Raw genomic sequence first — 16,345 nt, forward strand, 5'->3', positions numbered from 1 at the left:
GCATTTTGAATATTTTTCAATTTGCCCCATACCACTGAATGTACTTTATCTATGATACGCATCTATCTATCTTGACTGCGTAGTGTGGTGGCCCCGGTACACAATTTGGTACCGAGGCCACAATATAATTAAAAAACCCTCCACGGGTCAGAATTCCACCAAAAAAGGGTATGGACTGCGTAGTGTGGTATGCCCGGAACACAATTTTTTACAGCGCCAACAATATAATTAAAAAATTGGGCATCAACTGTCACCGTTGTTTAATATCTGATACACCTAAATATGGACTGCACAGTGGAGTGGCCCCGGTAGTAAATTTGGTGCCGGGGCCACAATACCTCCTCCAACTTCCAAGTGTAGTGTTTATAAAGACAGACAGCGTCGAAGTGTTATTAGTTGACTTTCTTAACCCTAAAATTGTCCCTGTTGCAAATATTCGTGCAATGGACAGTTACTTTTTTATTGAAAGACTCAAGCTTTCAAGTGTAGTGTTTATAAAATATAAACAACAATACAGTAGTTTTAGAGCACGTCAATACCTCTTGTTTTAAATTATGACAGGGCATTTTACTTTTGGTTTAATTTCTTGAATTTGTTTAAATTTGGTTTTACTTTTTGAACATGGCAAACGACTGTTGATTGGTCATATAATGCAAAAAAAAAAGTTCCAAGATGGAATTGTCCTTGGGCCCTCCCACCCACCCTTATGTTGTTGAAATAGGACATGCACACTTTAACAAACCAATCATTTCAGCGACAGGGCCTACCAAACAACTTTGGCTGAAATGATTGGTTTGTTTGGGCCCCCACACAAAAAAAGCTATTCATCTCTCCCTGTACAGACTAAACAGGCTCTACTGAGGCAAGATGTCGTCCTCATCCTCAACCTCTGATTCCTCTCCTCCTATAGTGTGTACTTCCTCCTCATCACACATTATCAATTCGTCCCCGCTGGACTCCACAACCACAGGTCCCTCTGTACTATCTGGAAACATCATTTTTTCAACGTTATGAGGAAGCAACCTCCTTCGCCGCTCACTGACCAGGTTCCCCGCTGCACTAAAAACTCTTTCCGAGTACACACTGGAGGGGGGACAACTCAGGTAAAATAGAGCCAGTTTGTACAGGGGCTTCCAAACTGCCTTTTTTTCCTGCCAGTAACAATATGGACTGTCTGACATGTCTACTTGGATGGTGTCAGCAAAGTAATCATCCACAATTTTTTCTATTGTGACAGCATCCAATGCAGCGAGAGTAGACATGTCTGCAATGGTTGGCAGGTCCTTCAGTCCGGACCAGATGTTATCAGCATCCCCGCCAGCGCCTCTTTTGGGAAAACTGAGCTTTTCCTCGCAGCCATAGATGTGGAAGAAAATGAGGGTGGAGCTGTTGGCATGTCACGGTCCTCTTCAGAGGACAATCTCCTAACCAGCAGGTCTTTGCACTGCTGTAGACTTGTGTCCGCCGGAAACAGAGACACAACATACGCTTTAAACTGAGGATCGAGCACGGTGGCCAGAAAGTATTCCTCTGACTTTAAAAGAGTGACCACCCTCGGATCCTGGCAAAGCGTACGAAGGGCTAGATCCACAAGAGCTACATGCTTGGTGTAATCGCAATGGCTTACCAGCTCCTCCCTCACTTTCTCCAGCTGCTTCTGCAACAACCTGATCAGGGGAATGACCTGACTCAAGCTGGCAGTGTCGGAACTGACTTCTCATGTGGCAAGTTCAAATGGCTGCAGAACCTTGCACAACACGGAAATCAGTCTCCACTGCGCTTGACTGAGGCGCATCCCCACTCCTTTGCCTATGTCGTAGGTGGCTGTGTAGGCCTGAATGGCCTTTTGCTGCTCCTCCATCCTCTGCAGCATATAGAGGGTGGAGTTCCAGCGCGTCACAACCTCTTGTTTGAGGTGATGGCAGGGCAGGTTCATGCTTTTTTGATGTGCCTCTAGTCTGCGGTAGGCACTGGCTGAATGCCGAAAGTGTCCAGCAATTTTGCGCGCCACCGCAAGCATCTCCTGCACACCCCTGTCACTCTTGAGGTAATGCTGCACCACCAAATTAATGGTGTGGGCAAAACATGGGACGTGCTGGAAATTGCCCATATTTAATGCCCGCACAATGTTACTGGCATTGTCTGACACCACAAATCCCCATGAGAGTCTAAGTGGGGTAAGCCACTGGGAGATAATTTCCCTCAGTTTCTCTAATATGTTGTCAGCGTTGTGCCTCTTATTAAAGCCTGTAATACACAATGTTGCCTGCCTTTGCACGAGCAGCCATTTTGTAGATGCTGCTACTGATGCAGCTGTTGCTGTTGCTGCGGAAGGGGATGCATCTACCCAGTGGGCTGTCACAGTCATATAGTCCTTCGTTTGCCCAGAACCACTTGTCCACATGTCCGTGGTTAAGTGGACAGTGGGTACAACCGCATTTTTTAGAGCACTGAGGACACTTGATCGTACTTCTCTGTACATTTTTGGTATCGCCTGCCTAGTGAAGTGGAATCTCGACGGGATTTGGTACCAGGGACACAATACCTCCATCAACCCTCTAAATCCCACTCCACTGATGGCGGACACCGGGCGCACGTCTAACACCAACATTGCAGTTACAGCCGCAGTTATACGCTTTGCAATAGGGTGACTACTATCGTATTTTGTGGTCATGGCAAACGACTGTTGGACGGTCAATTGTTTTGTGAAAGACTTAGCGGTCTTACGACTTCCCCTCTGGGAAGATGACCGACTAACAGCAGCAACAGCAGCAGTGGCAGTAGTAGGCGTACCCCTGCAGGATTCCTCCGATGAATCCCGTATTGAGGAGGACTCAGTCTGGCTGCTGACTTGGGCTGCAGGACTGAATCTGATGGAGATTGTGGAGGAAGTTGACGAGGAGGGTGTTGCTGGTGTGTATCCAACTGGACCACGGGATTTAGGTGTCCCTGTACCGATGAGGGTCCTAGCCCCAGTTCCTGAACTAACCACTGAACTATGAAGGTTATTCAGGTGACGTATAAGGGAGGATGTTCCTAGGTGGGCAAGATCCTTACCCCTGCTTATTTGAGCTTTACATAAGCTACATATGGCCATACATTGGTTGTCTGGATTTGGATAAAAATAACTCCAGACCGAAGAGGTGCATTTTTTGGTCTTCTGACCAGGCATGACGATGGGCTTTTTCATCCCATGGACATCAGCTGTTTCCCCCCCGGTGCCTCATTTACAATAACCACATCACCATCCTCATCATCAAGTTCCTCCACAGCGCCAGCTACATCATCAATAGGCTCCTCCCGAGCCACCTCTTCCCGTACAGTGATGGGAAGGTCAGGCTTGACAACCACCAACACCCTTGGACTCGCCTTGAGGATTTGTGATAATTTCTCTTTAGAAGGCAGAGTTGTTTGCTGTTTTGTTGCTGACAGCATAACTCTCTTCAATTTTTTGTAGGGGGGGGGGAGGAGGAGGGATAAGATCCGTGGGTGAAGCTGAACCACTAGTCATGAACACGGGCCAGGGCCTAAGCCGTTCCTTGCCACTCCATGTCGTAAATGGCATATTGGCAACTTTACGTTTCTCCTCAGATGATTTTAAGTTTCTCTTTTTGCTACTTTTTCTTAACTTGGGCTTTTTGGATTTTACATGCCCGGTACTACGAGATTGGGCATCGGACTTGGAAGACGAAGTTGATGGCATTTCATCGTCTATGTCATGACTAGTGGCAGCAGCTTCAGCATTAGGAGGAAGTGGGTCTTGATCTTTCCCTACTTTATCCTCCAAATTTTTGGTCTCCATTATATGTAGCACAAGATACTGCAGAATGTGTGAACTTGGTAATATTGCAGTACCACTGGACTTTTACTGCTGAATGTGTGAACTTGGTAATATTGCAGTACCAATGGACTTATACTGCTGGATTGGTTTTGCAAATTTGGTTATAATTACTTTTTTTTAAAAAATTTTTATTTTAATATTTTTTATAACTTTTTTTTATTTTTTAAAAACTTGGGAATAATGGGGAAATACCTATGCCCTTAGAAGCACAGAGCACAGGACACAGCACCACTGGACTGAACAGGACACAGCACAGGACCCAGCAGCACTACTGAACTCAGCAGGACAGAGCACAGGACACAGCACCACTGGACTGATACTGCAGAATGTGTGAACTTTGTAATATTGCAGTACCACTGGACTTTTACTGCTGAATGTGTGAACTTGGTAATATTGCAGTACCAATGGGCTTATACTGCAGGATTGGTTGTGCAAATTTTGTGGTAATTAAAAAAAAATTAAATTAGTTTTTGGTATTTTTTTAAATAACTTTTTTTATTTTTTTAAACACAGGGGAATATTGGGGAAATAACTATGCCCTTAGAAGCACAGAGCACAGGACACAGCACCACTGGACTGAACAGGACACAGCACAGGACCCAGCAGCACCACTGACCTCAGAAGGACAGAGCACAGGACACAGCACCACTGGACTGAACACAGCACAGCACAGCACAGCACAGAACAGCACGAGATATAGCAGGACAGAGGACCACCTAACACACCCTCACTCTACCCTGATCAATGCCCGAGTAAAGATGGCGGCGACTAGCGGGGAATTTATAGGATCCGAGTATCGCGAGATCGGACAACGGGATTATGAGTCAGAGCCTCAGTTTCAGATTTGAATTTGGCGCCAATACCCGGATCTGTCTCGGATCCGACTCGGATCGGCAACATTCGCGTGGGCTCGGATTTCATAAATCCGAGTGCGCTCATCTCTATACAGAATACACAACATGCTCAACCTATGGGTAACCCCAACATAGAATACCCACCGGGTAACCAAACCACTCCACAACCAGAAATGCCACAATATAGGCAATTGTAATAATCATGTTTTATGGTCAAATGTTTCACAGTTATTTGTTATCATGTATGTTACGTGTGATCTGGAATCACACCGTTAGCTTCACATATAACGTGAAAAGCAAATTTGCACTTACTGTTTGGGCACATTTGTGTCTTCTGTTTACTACTTGTGTATATATTTTTTTTTTCTACATGCAAGTAAGCACTTTTATATTGTGTCATTTTATATTTTTGTGAAGAGACATATAAGGAAATATGTACAAAACAAAATACAATATGTGAAATAAACATTTGTTTTTACTTTTACATTTGTGTGGTACATTCAAACAAGTGAGGTCAAATTGGCAGTGAGGGTGGTCCTAATAAGTTCAGCAGAGGTATTGGTGCGCTCTCCTTCAAAAGTACTGGAGTCCACTGACAGCACTGGCATTTCAGATTCCTGCACATTCCACTCAGGTAGAAATTGCTCTTTTTGTATTTCGCAAATTTTATGTAAAATACAGCAAGCAGCAACCACGTGGGGCACAAGCTTGGTGTCAATGTCAATGCGCTTCAATAGACAGCGCCAACGTCCTTTCAAGCGCCCAAAAGCATTTTCCACCACCATCCGAGCCGAGCTGAGGGTATGTGTAAACCGGATCTGTTCCTGAGACAGGTGATGTTGCTGAGTGAACCCCTTCATCAGCCAGCGCCTCAAAGGGTAAGCAGGATCCCCAATGATGTGTACCGGTATCTCCACACCAACAACAAACGTAGATTTCTGTAAATAAAAACATGCAGTTTCACGTCACCATGTTAAAAAAATTGGTCACATAACGCAGTACACTTGGTACTATATGGTGAAAATGCATTTTGCAAGTGTTACATCTATATATCAAAAGGGGCAATAAATACATACAATATTGATAGCAAACAATAGCATATAAGCTTCAATTACAAAAACATCATACAACATTACACCTATATTTACCTCTCTAGGGAACAGCCAGCCATCTTGTCTTTCCTCAGCAATTTGGTAAAGGTCTGAATTTGCTAGAACTCTGGCGTCATGGGAACGTCCAGGCCAGCCGATGAAAACATCTGTGAAACTGACATAAAAAAATACATATAGCAATGTTTTACAATACGCATTACAGATGGCACAGTCATAAAAAAAACCCATAAAAAATGCTTACCAATAGTTGTGGTCAACCACAGCCTGCAGAATGATGGAATGCCAGCCTTTGCGGTTGTAGTAATCTGCATGGTTGTCTGTGGGGGCAATGATGGGGATGTGTGTCCCGTTTATGGCTCCAGCACACTGTGGAAACCCACGCTTCAGGAATCCTGCAATTGTATCATCCAGGCGCTGACCTTGCGGTAAGGAGATGAAGCGATGATACAGGGCTTCCAGCAATGCCGTGGTGACTTCATGCACTAGAGTGCACACCGTGGATATCCCCACTCCAAACAAGCAGGAGATTGTCCGGTATTCTCCAGGAGTAGCATATCACCACAACACAATAGAAAGGCGTTAGTGGCCTTCCTGGAAAGTGCTGGGGTAATAAGGTCCAGCACATAGTTAAATGTCCCACGTGACATTCTGAAGTGTTGCATCCACTGCTGTTCCTCAAACGCTTCCACAGTAGACCAGAAAGCTTCTCCGTGGCTACGCTCTCTGGCACGCATAGTTCGGTTACTGGCAGCACTGAATCTCAAAATTGAGGCAATGCTGGCCCTGAGAAAAGCTTTCCTCCTGCGCATATACAGACACCGAGTTTTCTTCTGTTGTGCCATAAACTTCGCCTTCCTCCTCCTGAACTGGGACTGTGCAAGAGTGCACAGTGTCACCAGCTGCAGCAAACTCTCATTTGCTGCATAAAACAGCAAAAACACACTAGTAAACATGAACTCTGGGCTACACAAAAGTGAGTCGTCGGCCACGATGAAAAGTAATGTGGTAAACAATCACCACCCACTTTTGCATCATCTTTATGCGTCAACAAACCAGTCACCTTTCAATGACATCACCTTTTTTCAGCCAATGAAAACTGCTCTGTTGATGACTCCCACAAATTGCCAGGGCACAGACTTGTGCAGTATGAATGGGGTCAACCCGGGAAATTCCCGGGTCCGAGGTGCAGTATGAATGGTGTTTCTGAGCTGGGACGCTCAGAGCCCGGCAAAAACCCGGCTTGAAAAACCCGGGATATTGCCGGGGCGGCAGTATGAAAGTGGTATCATTGGCAACTCATGCTTTTAAAATAATATTTAAAAAGTAACATAGCAACACTATACCTTTATAAACAAAATATACAATCATGTAATATGCATTATAAATAAAACACTGTCAAGTTTATTATGTATTTTCTTTGATTATTATATTCTTGGAAAATAAATAATATGGTTGAATATGCAGTTACCAGAAAGATACAGAATTTTAGTTTATACTTTAATTGGTATTGTCAAGCCATTTTATTTGTATTGTTTTTAAAACAACCCTACATATACACATGTATAAAAGTATATGCATTTAGCATGCTACCTTAGTAATGTGTATAATGAGGTTTATTAGAAAACATCTATATATATGATGCCAAATGTTGTACAAAGTAGATAATAATATTTATGAGCAATATTAAATGAATGTAATGGACTGAAACATACATGATTTTAATATCTGATTGTTTATTTAAAATTAAACAATCCTACTTGGATTATGATGATACATTGGATGGAAAACAAGTCACACCAGAGTGGTTACTAAAAAAATGAAAATTTATTACATCAATAATATATCAATTATATCACATAAAAGACCCCACCTTAGGACGGAATGATAAAATAAAACAAACTATTGCTCACATTAAGCTGGTAAGCACTATATATGAAGATTGAGATATATCAAGAAGCTCAAGAATCCTGTATATTGCATATGATTAAAATCCCTATTGCAATAACATGGTATATATGGATCAGTCACCACAATAAATAATAATCGGTCTGATGTTTGGTATTGTGTCTTAATTTCCTTAGTAATCCTGGAATTTGTAGCTATCCAACCTGTCAATCCAGAGATAAATATTCCCCTAAATAATACACAGTAGCTATTGGTATTAAAAAATAAAAGTACACTTAATAAATAATTAATCAAAAGTCAGATCTCAGATATATATCCTATTTGATTGAATGGAATTGAATCAAATTCTTGTGATCCCACTTCTGAGGATAATGAGTTCAGTAGTTTATCTCCCAAAATAAGGACGATGAAACCATTGTCAAACCTTCTCACATCCAGGTATTTGCCTGGTAACTGCTGGGAGGTGTTAGTGATGCAAGCAGCCTTCTATTAGTAGATGTTAGTAGATGTTCTTTACCTCATGTAGGGTCCACATAGGAGGATTGAAAATGTAGTTTAAACAGTCTATGAAGAAATCTTGGATCTTGCTCACTCTGATGGAAATAGTAGAATAATTCTGGATAATCAGGTGGAGCAAGTACTTAACTGACGCGTTTCGTCTGACGCAGTCAGACTTTTTCAAAGACACCACAGCAATATCTGTGGTGTCTTTATATGGCGAGGAACCCCATGACCGTGTCAATGTTTGTATTAACCTCTAGCCATTTTAATTGTATTAACTGCATTAAATTTTACTTGCAATGGCAGCAGAAACTTGTTTTCTTTTTTTCCTTTTCTATTCTTTAATGCGGGAAGACATCCACTGCAGGAGAGCAGACAGAGGAGAAACCCTATGAGAAGATGGAGGAGGCCTCAAAGCAAGACACTGATTTCTTCTCCTCCTGCTGGTCTGGCACAATCACCATCTGTGCAATACCTGATACCTGGAGGGTTTGAAGCAAAAGAAAATACCAAAATGAAAGTAATACTATCTAATATATGTGTTATGCTCGAAGAGATTGAGGGCCAGCAAGATTGACAGCTGCAAAGGGGGTTAGGTATTCTCTGTCAGCAATATTGGATTGACTGGCCCCTGTCCCACATCTGTCCCCAGAAAGTGTGAGGTTTGTTATGGCTGGCAGGCTACTGACATACTGTCAAAGTCAAATAATTGGATGAAAGTATATTGATTAATATTGTTTTACCGTGCGATTGCATTCAGTACGCCACGGGTCCTGATGCAATCACACAATAAATAATGCACTCATACATTTACACTTACACATTCACTTATATAGTTCATATTTATTAAGGTTCCAATCCACATTTATTTATCAGTAAAATGTATTAGATTGTTTATTTATGCATATATAATACTGTAGTAAAGCTATTTATGGTTCAGGTATTTTAAAAGGTAAAGAATTTGGTCTCATACTGAAGCTTATTTTGCCAGCATTAACCTGGTGTGGACGGGGTAGTGATCGCGTCTAGCGATCGTAAGATACAAGCAATATGAGATTAATACTCAAATGTATTTTTATGTGGGTCAGTTGGAACTGGTCATTCAGAGTCAAAACATGTGAACAATGGGGTGGGGGAAGTTCCCCTCACCCTTTGAAAGGATCAAATGAATTGACCTATAACTTGTAAGGAACTGGAATATCATTAACCCTGGACCAATGAAGACCTCACTAAGTGTTATCTGTACACTATATTATTATTATTATTATTATTATTATTATTATTATTATCATCATTTATTTGTTGGGCGCCACAAGATTTCCGCAGCGCCGTACACATACAAGCATATGCAAGCATGCTGGCTTTTGTTCTACCTCTTTGATCCTGGCAACTGGTGAGAGCATGGCTGTATTCACTGAATCTGGATGGACTCTATAAGGAAGATGTAATGTATTCAGAACTTTTATACTTTCCTGCTTTATTGTAACATCATTAATGTGTAATAATGGCTTGCTGCAAATTCTGATATATATTGCAATTAAATATATTTGTGCGTTGGAACAACAACAATCGCATTGGACAATATTTTATTGGTAAGCGATAAAATGACTTTAATAATACCCTTTCAGAACAGTAGACAGAAGTCTTCGCCTATAGCAGACGTTTTTCCTGTTGAGCTTGTTGCGCTCATAGGTACTCTGCTGCCCCCAGATCTTAGTTCTTAGCGTAGTAGAAGCTTATATGCAGCACCGCAGCAGGTAGATTGGAGGTGGTAGCCAAGATAAGTGGGTAGTCAGAAGCAGGCCATGGTCAGGGGTCCGTAGCAGGCAGAAAAGTCAGATGCAGGCCAAGGGTCAGGACTGGCAGCGAATTGGACTATCCAACCAACAAAGCCAAAGATTAGGGCAAACAGAGAGCCAGTAGGGTCTAAAAACAAGCCAGGGGTCACAGCAGGAGTCATAGTAACATAGTAACATAGTAACATAGTTGATGAGGTTGAAAAAAGACACCAGTCCATCAAGTTCAACCTATTTTGGATCTCCTGCGATCCTGCCCTTATATTTGAAATTGATCCAGAGTAAGCAACCGCCAATCAGTTTCAATTGTGAAAATCCCCCCAGACTCAATATTGCAGTCCTATTTTTACCCTATATCCACTACTATCCTTTAATTAACGGTCGTATCCCTGGATACACTTTTCCGCTAAAAAATTGTCTAACACTTTCTTAAACATATCTATTGAATCTGCAATCACAACCTTCCCTGTGTTACGAGCCGCGGCGGCACTCACTGCCGCCGTGACTTGCTTCCTGGTCTCCCCGAAGTCCCGGCCGTCACCTTGACGTCTGGGACGTCACTTCCGGCCGTGACCCGGCCGACGCTTCCTTTGCAGCACCGCGTCCCGGCAATGAATGAAAGCCGGGCGCATGCGCAAAAGGGCCCCACCAGCCTGCGGGCTAATTTATGAAATAAATTAATTTTATGCAGGGGGCTGTGTGACTTTAGAGCCAGGCTCTGATTGGCTGCTTGTACTATTTACGGCAGGGAGGGCTTAGCCTCCCTGCCGGTTATAGCTTCCAGATTCCTGTGTTGCTGTCTGCTGTTGTACTCCTGTACTCTTGGTGTTAAGCCTTTGGATTGTTGCCTGCCGTGTATGACCCCTGCCTGTTTCCTGGATTTGTCTTTTGCCTGTTTCCTTGACCTTTTGACTTATATCTTCGTTTCTGCTAATTTGCCCGTGACCTCGACCCATGGCGTGTTTCCTGACGATTCTTCCTAGCAAGTGACCCCTGACCTTGGCCTGTTCTTTGGAATTGCTGTCTGCCATTACCCTCTGCTCCTGGGTTCCCCGCAGCTGGTACACATCTTACGACCCTCTGTAGTCTGCAGCCAAGTCTGTCCCCACCACTAGGGGCTCCAGTGAACAACTGACTGTCAGAGTAGACTCTGGGTGGTGTTGTACTGGTTGGAGGGGTTCTTGACACCCTGGCAATGAATTCCATATCTTGACTGCCCTTACTGTAAAGAACCCCTTCCTTTGCTGGTTGTGAAATTTCCTCTCCTCTAACCTTAGGGGGTGACCGCGCATCCTGTGTTTAGTCCTTGGAGTAAAAAGTGCCCATGAAAGTTCTCTGTATTGACCCTTAATGTATTTGTAGATAGTAATCATATCTCCCCTCAGACGCCTCTTTTCTAAAGTAAACATGCCTAAACTGGCTAACCTTTCCTCATAACTTGATGACTCCATACCCTTTATCAATTTTGCCGCCCTTCTCTGAACCCTTTCTAATTCCAGAATATCTTTTTGATAGAGTGGTGCTCAGAACTGTACTGCATATTCAAGATGAGTTCTTACCAACAATTTATACAGTGGCAAAATTACACTATCTTCCTATGCCCCTTTTTATGCATGCTAATACTTTCTTTGCCCTTGCAGCTGCTGCTTGACATTGAGCACTATTGCTAAGTCTACTGTCTACAAGCACTCCCAAATCCTTTTCCATTATAGATTCTCCTAAATTAATTCCATTTGATTTATAGATTGCATTCTTGTTTTTGATCCCTAAATGCAAGCCTTACATTAATCTATGTTAAACCTCATATTCCATTTGGCCGCCCAATCCTCCAGTTTATTTAAGTCCCTCTGTAGAGAAGCTACATTTTGCTCTGATTTTATTACCTTACAGAGTTTAGTGTCATCTGCACAAAACTTTACGCTCTAAACCATCACCAAGGTCATTAATAAATATATTAAAAAGGAGTGGCCCCAGCACAGAACCTTGAGGTACACCACTTAAAACTTTTTATCAATTAGAAAAATGTTCCATTTATCACAACTCTCTGTTTCCTATTCTCTAACCAGTTTTCGATCCAAGCACAAATGTTGATTCCTAAACCCAGTTCTCTTAATTTGTAAAATAACCTCTTGTGTGGCACTGTTTCAAAGGCCTTTGCAAAATCTAAGTAGACCACATCTACTGTGCTGCCCTGGTCTAAGTTCCTACTGACTTCCTCATAGAAACTAATTAGATTAGTTTGACATGACCTATCCCTCACAAATCCATGTTGATTCCCACTAATAATTTTATTGCGCACCAAGTAATCCTGAATACTATCCCTTAAGATACCTTTCAGTAGTTTTCCTTGTCAGGCTTACAGGTCTATAATTCCCCGGTTGTGATCTCGTCCCCTTTTTAAACAAAGGCACCACATCTGCTATTTGCCAATCCCTTGGTACTGAGCCTAATCCTATATTATCTTTTTTAATCCTTTTGCCATTTATATACTTAAAAAACTTTTTGGGGTTTGTCTTACTTTCTTTTGCAACTTGCCTTTCATTTTCTTATTTAGCCAATCTAATTTCCTTTTTGCATGTTTTATTACATTCCTTGTACCTACGGATGGACTCCTCTCACCCTTCAGACTTAAACAATTTAAATGCACGCTTCTTCCTTTACATTTCTTCCCTTACCTTTTTATTTAGCCCCATTGGTTTAGACTTAATTCTTTTACATTTATTTCACATAGGAATGAACTTATACGTGTATGTTTCCAACATTTTAGAGACAGCCCACTTTTCTTCCGTAATTTTTCCTTCAAATGCTTTGTCCCAGTCTATACTCTTTATAGACTCCTTTAGCATATTAAAATTTGCCTTTCTAAAGTTTAAAGTTCTAGTTGATCCCTTATACCGTTGCTTCTGGAAACTAATTTCAAATGAGACCATATTATGATCACTGTTTCCCAAGTGCTCCCTTACTTGAATATTTGATAATACGTCTACATTGTTTGTTATTACTAGGTCCAGTATAGTCTGGTTTCTAGTTGGTTCCTCTACTAATTGGGACATGTAACGGTCTTTTAGCTTGCTCAGAAACCAATTTCCTCTAGCTGTACCACAGGTCTCAGTACTCCAATCAATGTCTGGATAATTAAAATACCCAACAATTAAAATTTGACCTAGTTGTGTAGCCTTTTCAATTTGCTGTAGAAGTTGGACTTTCCCAATCGTACTAATATCTGGCGGTTTATAGCATATCCCTATCAGCAACTTCTCTGCACTTTTTCCTCCGCTGGATATTTCCACCCACAATGCCTCTATATTATCAACAATATTCTCGTATATAACTTCCTGAATACTTGGTTTTAATTCTGGCTTAATATAAAGATATACTCCTCCTCCCCTTTTATTTACCCTATCCCTCCTGAAGAGAGAATAGCCTTCCAAGTTGACTGCCCAGTCATGTGTATCATCCCACCAGGTCTCCGTAATACCTATAATATCATACTGCTCATTCATTGCTACTAGTTCTAACTCCCCCATTTTACCTCTCAGGCTTCTTGCATTTGCAAGCATAAACTTAAGTCTATTGCCTCCCTTAGGTATTTCTTTTTGCTTTAAAAAGGGTCTCTCCTTATCGGCTATGCTTCCCTTTCCCCCCTCTCCACCCCCTTGACTCTTAAATTTCTCCTTGCTACTCTCAATGTCTATCCCATAAATACTTGCTTGCCCCTCCCCCCAGAGCCTAGTTTAAAATCTCCTCCAACCTTCTAACCATCCTCTCCCCTAGCACTGCAGCCCCCTCCTCATTCAGGTGCAATCCATCTCAACAATAAAGATGGCAACTGACCGAGAAATCAGCCCAGTGCTCTAGGAATCCAAAACCCTCTTTCCTACACCGATCTTTTAGTCACGCATTAACCTCCCTAATCTCCCGCTGCTTCCCATGACTAGCAGGTGGCACAGGAAGTATTTCTGAAAATACTACCTTGGATGTCCTTGCCTTAAGTTTGCGACCTATGTCCCTAAAATCATTCTTTACGACACTCCTTCTTCCTCTAACTCGGTCATTGGTGTCAACATGCACCAAAATCGCTGGGTCATTCCCAGCCCCTCCCAACAATCTGTCCACCCGATCCGCAATTTGCCAAGCCTGATCATCCGGGAGACAACACACTGTTCGGCATGCACGGTCCCGGTAACAGATTGATCTATCTATCTTCCTAATAATTTAATTCCCTACCACCACAATCTGCCTGGGTCCCTGAGTAACTTTGGTCCCCTCTATGCTTTAGAGACCATTCCCCTGGTTGCTAGAGGAAGCAGTCTCACCCAACTCTACTAATTCTGAACTGCCTTCCACAGTATCTTCATCCAATCTGGCAAATCTGCTGGGATTGCTTAGCTCAGCTTAGTCAAACAGGAATACAGCAGAGTATCCACAGAACACTCAGGAACACAGCAGCAGGTCAGCAAATGCTCAGCATAAGCGCTATAATCGGCAAGGAGGCTAACAAAGGGGGACCAATCAACAGGGAGCAGGCACATATAAATAGTCAGCCTCAGGAGGCTGTTAATAAATTAGTATATAAATTTGCACATGCGCCCGTCTGCCTTTTCATGCAAAAAACAAAAGGAATTCCAGAAGGTAGCAATAAACTGGGAGCCACAGTAGGATACAACGTTGACATGGAGTCCATGAAGCAGGAAGATATGTTGTGTGAACAAAGAGGCCAAGGTTCTTGCACATGGTAGTTCAGCTAGAGGTACGATGTTGGCCATTTTGCTGAATCGGTCCACGGTTACCCAGATGGTGTTGCTGCCGGAGAACTCTGGAAGATTTACATTAAAATCCATAGGTTAGTGCATTCAGGGTTTCTCCGGGATGGACAGAGGCATAATCGGTCCAGACAGACAATTGTTCCTGGCTCAGTCCTCGCAGGAGAGCAAGAAGGATAAGTGGAAAACAAAACTGCGTGATAAGGTGTCAGCCTTGGTATACTTGGAACCTGGAAGGAATGTAATGATGAAGTTGAAGCGAGTGATGAATGGGACCCATTGGGCCTGCCTGGAGTTCCAGGTCTTGGTGGACTGAATATACTGGAGACTTTTATGATCCAAAAAACTGAGATCTCCTGAGTAGCTCCCTCCAACTAGTGGCACCATTCCTCAAAGGCTTACTTAACATCTAACAACTCATGGTTTACCATATCATAGTTAGCTTCTGCAGAGAGAACTTCTAGGAAAGATAAAGGTTGTTTTCCACTTGTCCCCCTTTCTGATCCAGATGAGAATGAGAATGCAAGCTCCCCGTAAGTCAATTTTGGAAAAGATTGTGGTCTGTTTCAACTGGTCTAAGACAACCAACATAAGCAGGAGTGGATATGTGTTCCTGACAGTAATCTTATTCAGACCGTGAAAATCAATGCAGGACCTCAGACTCCCATTCTTCTTAAATACAAAAAAGAAATTAACTCCTACCAGAGACTTAGAGGGTCTGATAAACCCTTTATGTAGGTTTTCCTTCACATCATCATCCATTGCTTTAGTTTCAGGCATGGAGAGTGCATGCAGTCTACCTTTTGGTAACTTGGAGCCAGGAATGATATTGATTGTACAATCATAGTTCCAATGAAATTGAAGGGAATTTGCCTTCTTTTTGAAAAAAAAAACTTCCTGAAAATCCCTGTAAGGATATAGAAGCTGTAATTGACAAGGCTGCAGAACTCTAAGGGGTAAGGTCAAACAGGTCGTGGAGTAGGCCGCACTCCAACGTATGATTTCCCTCTTCTTCCAATAAACATGGGGATTATGGTGCTGAAGCCAGGAATACCCCAGAATCAAGGGAATGAAAGGGCAGGAGATCAAGAAGAAAGAAAGAGTTTCGGAATGGAGGGTTCCCACGAAGAGCTGCACAGGTGGGGACCTACAAAAATTCTGCCCCTAGTCAAAGGGTTACCATGCAGACTGTGATACATGACTACAACTTGATTGAAGGAATACCAAGGCTCTGGGTAACTTTCCCATCAAGAGAGTTCCCTGCTGCACCAATGTCTAAGAGGGCTGTAACATAGGTAGAATGATAACCATAAGAAAGCTGGGCAGGAATCAGAGCATAATTGTTGAAAGAGACCATTTGAAGACCTAGGCCAGGCTTGGCTAACTTGTGGCACTCCAGGTATTGTGAAACTACAAGCCCCAGCATGCTTTGCCAATATATAGCAGCTTATTGCTGGAAGGGTATGCTGGGACTTGTGGTTTCACAACACCTGGAGTGCCACAGGTTAGCCAAGCCTGACTTAGGTGCACCTCTTCCTCAACACACAGGCCTAGACTTTTCCCGCCTTGTTAC

Source organism: Mixophyes fleayi, chromosome 7 (genome assembly GCF_038048845.1).
Source record: "Mixophyes fleayi isolate aMixFle1 chromosome 7, aMixFle1.hap1, whole genome shotgun sequence".
Taxonomy (NCBI): domain Eukaryota; kingdom Metazoa; phylum Chordata; class Amphibia; order Anura; family Limnodynastidae; genus Mixophyes; species Mixophyes fleayi.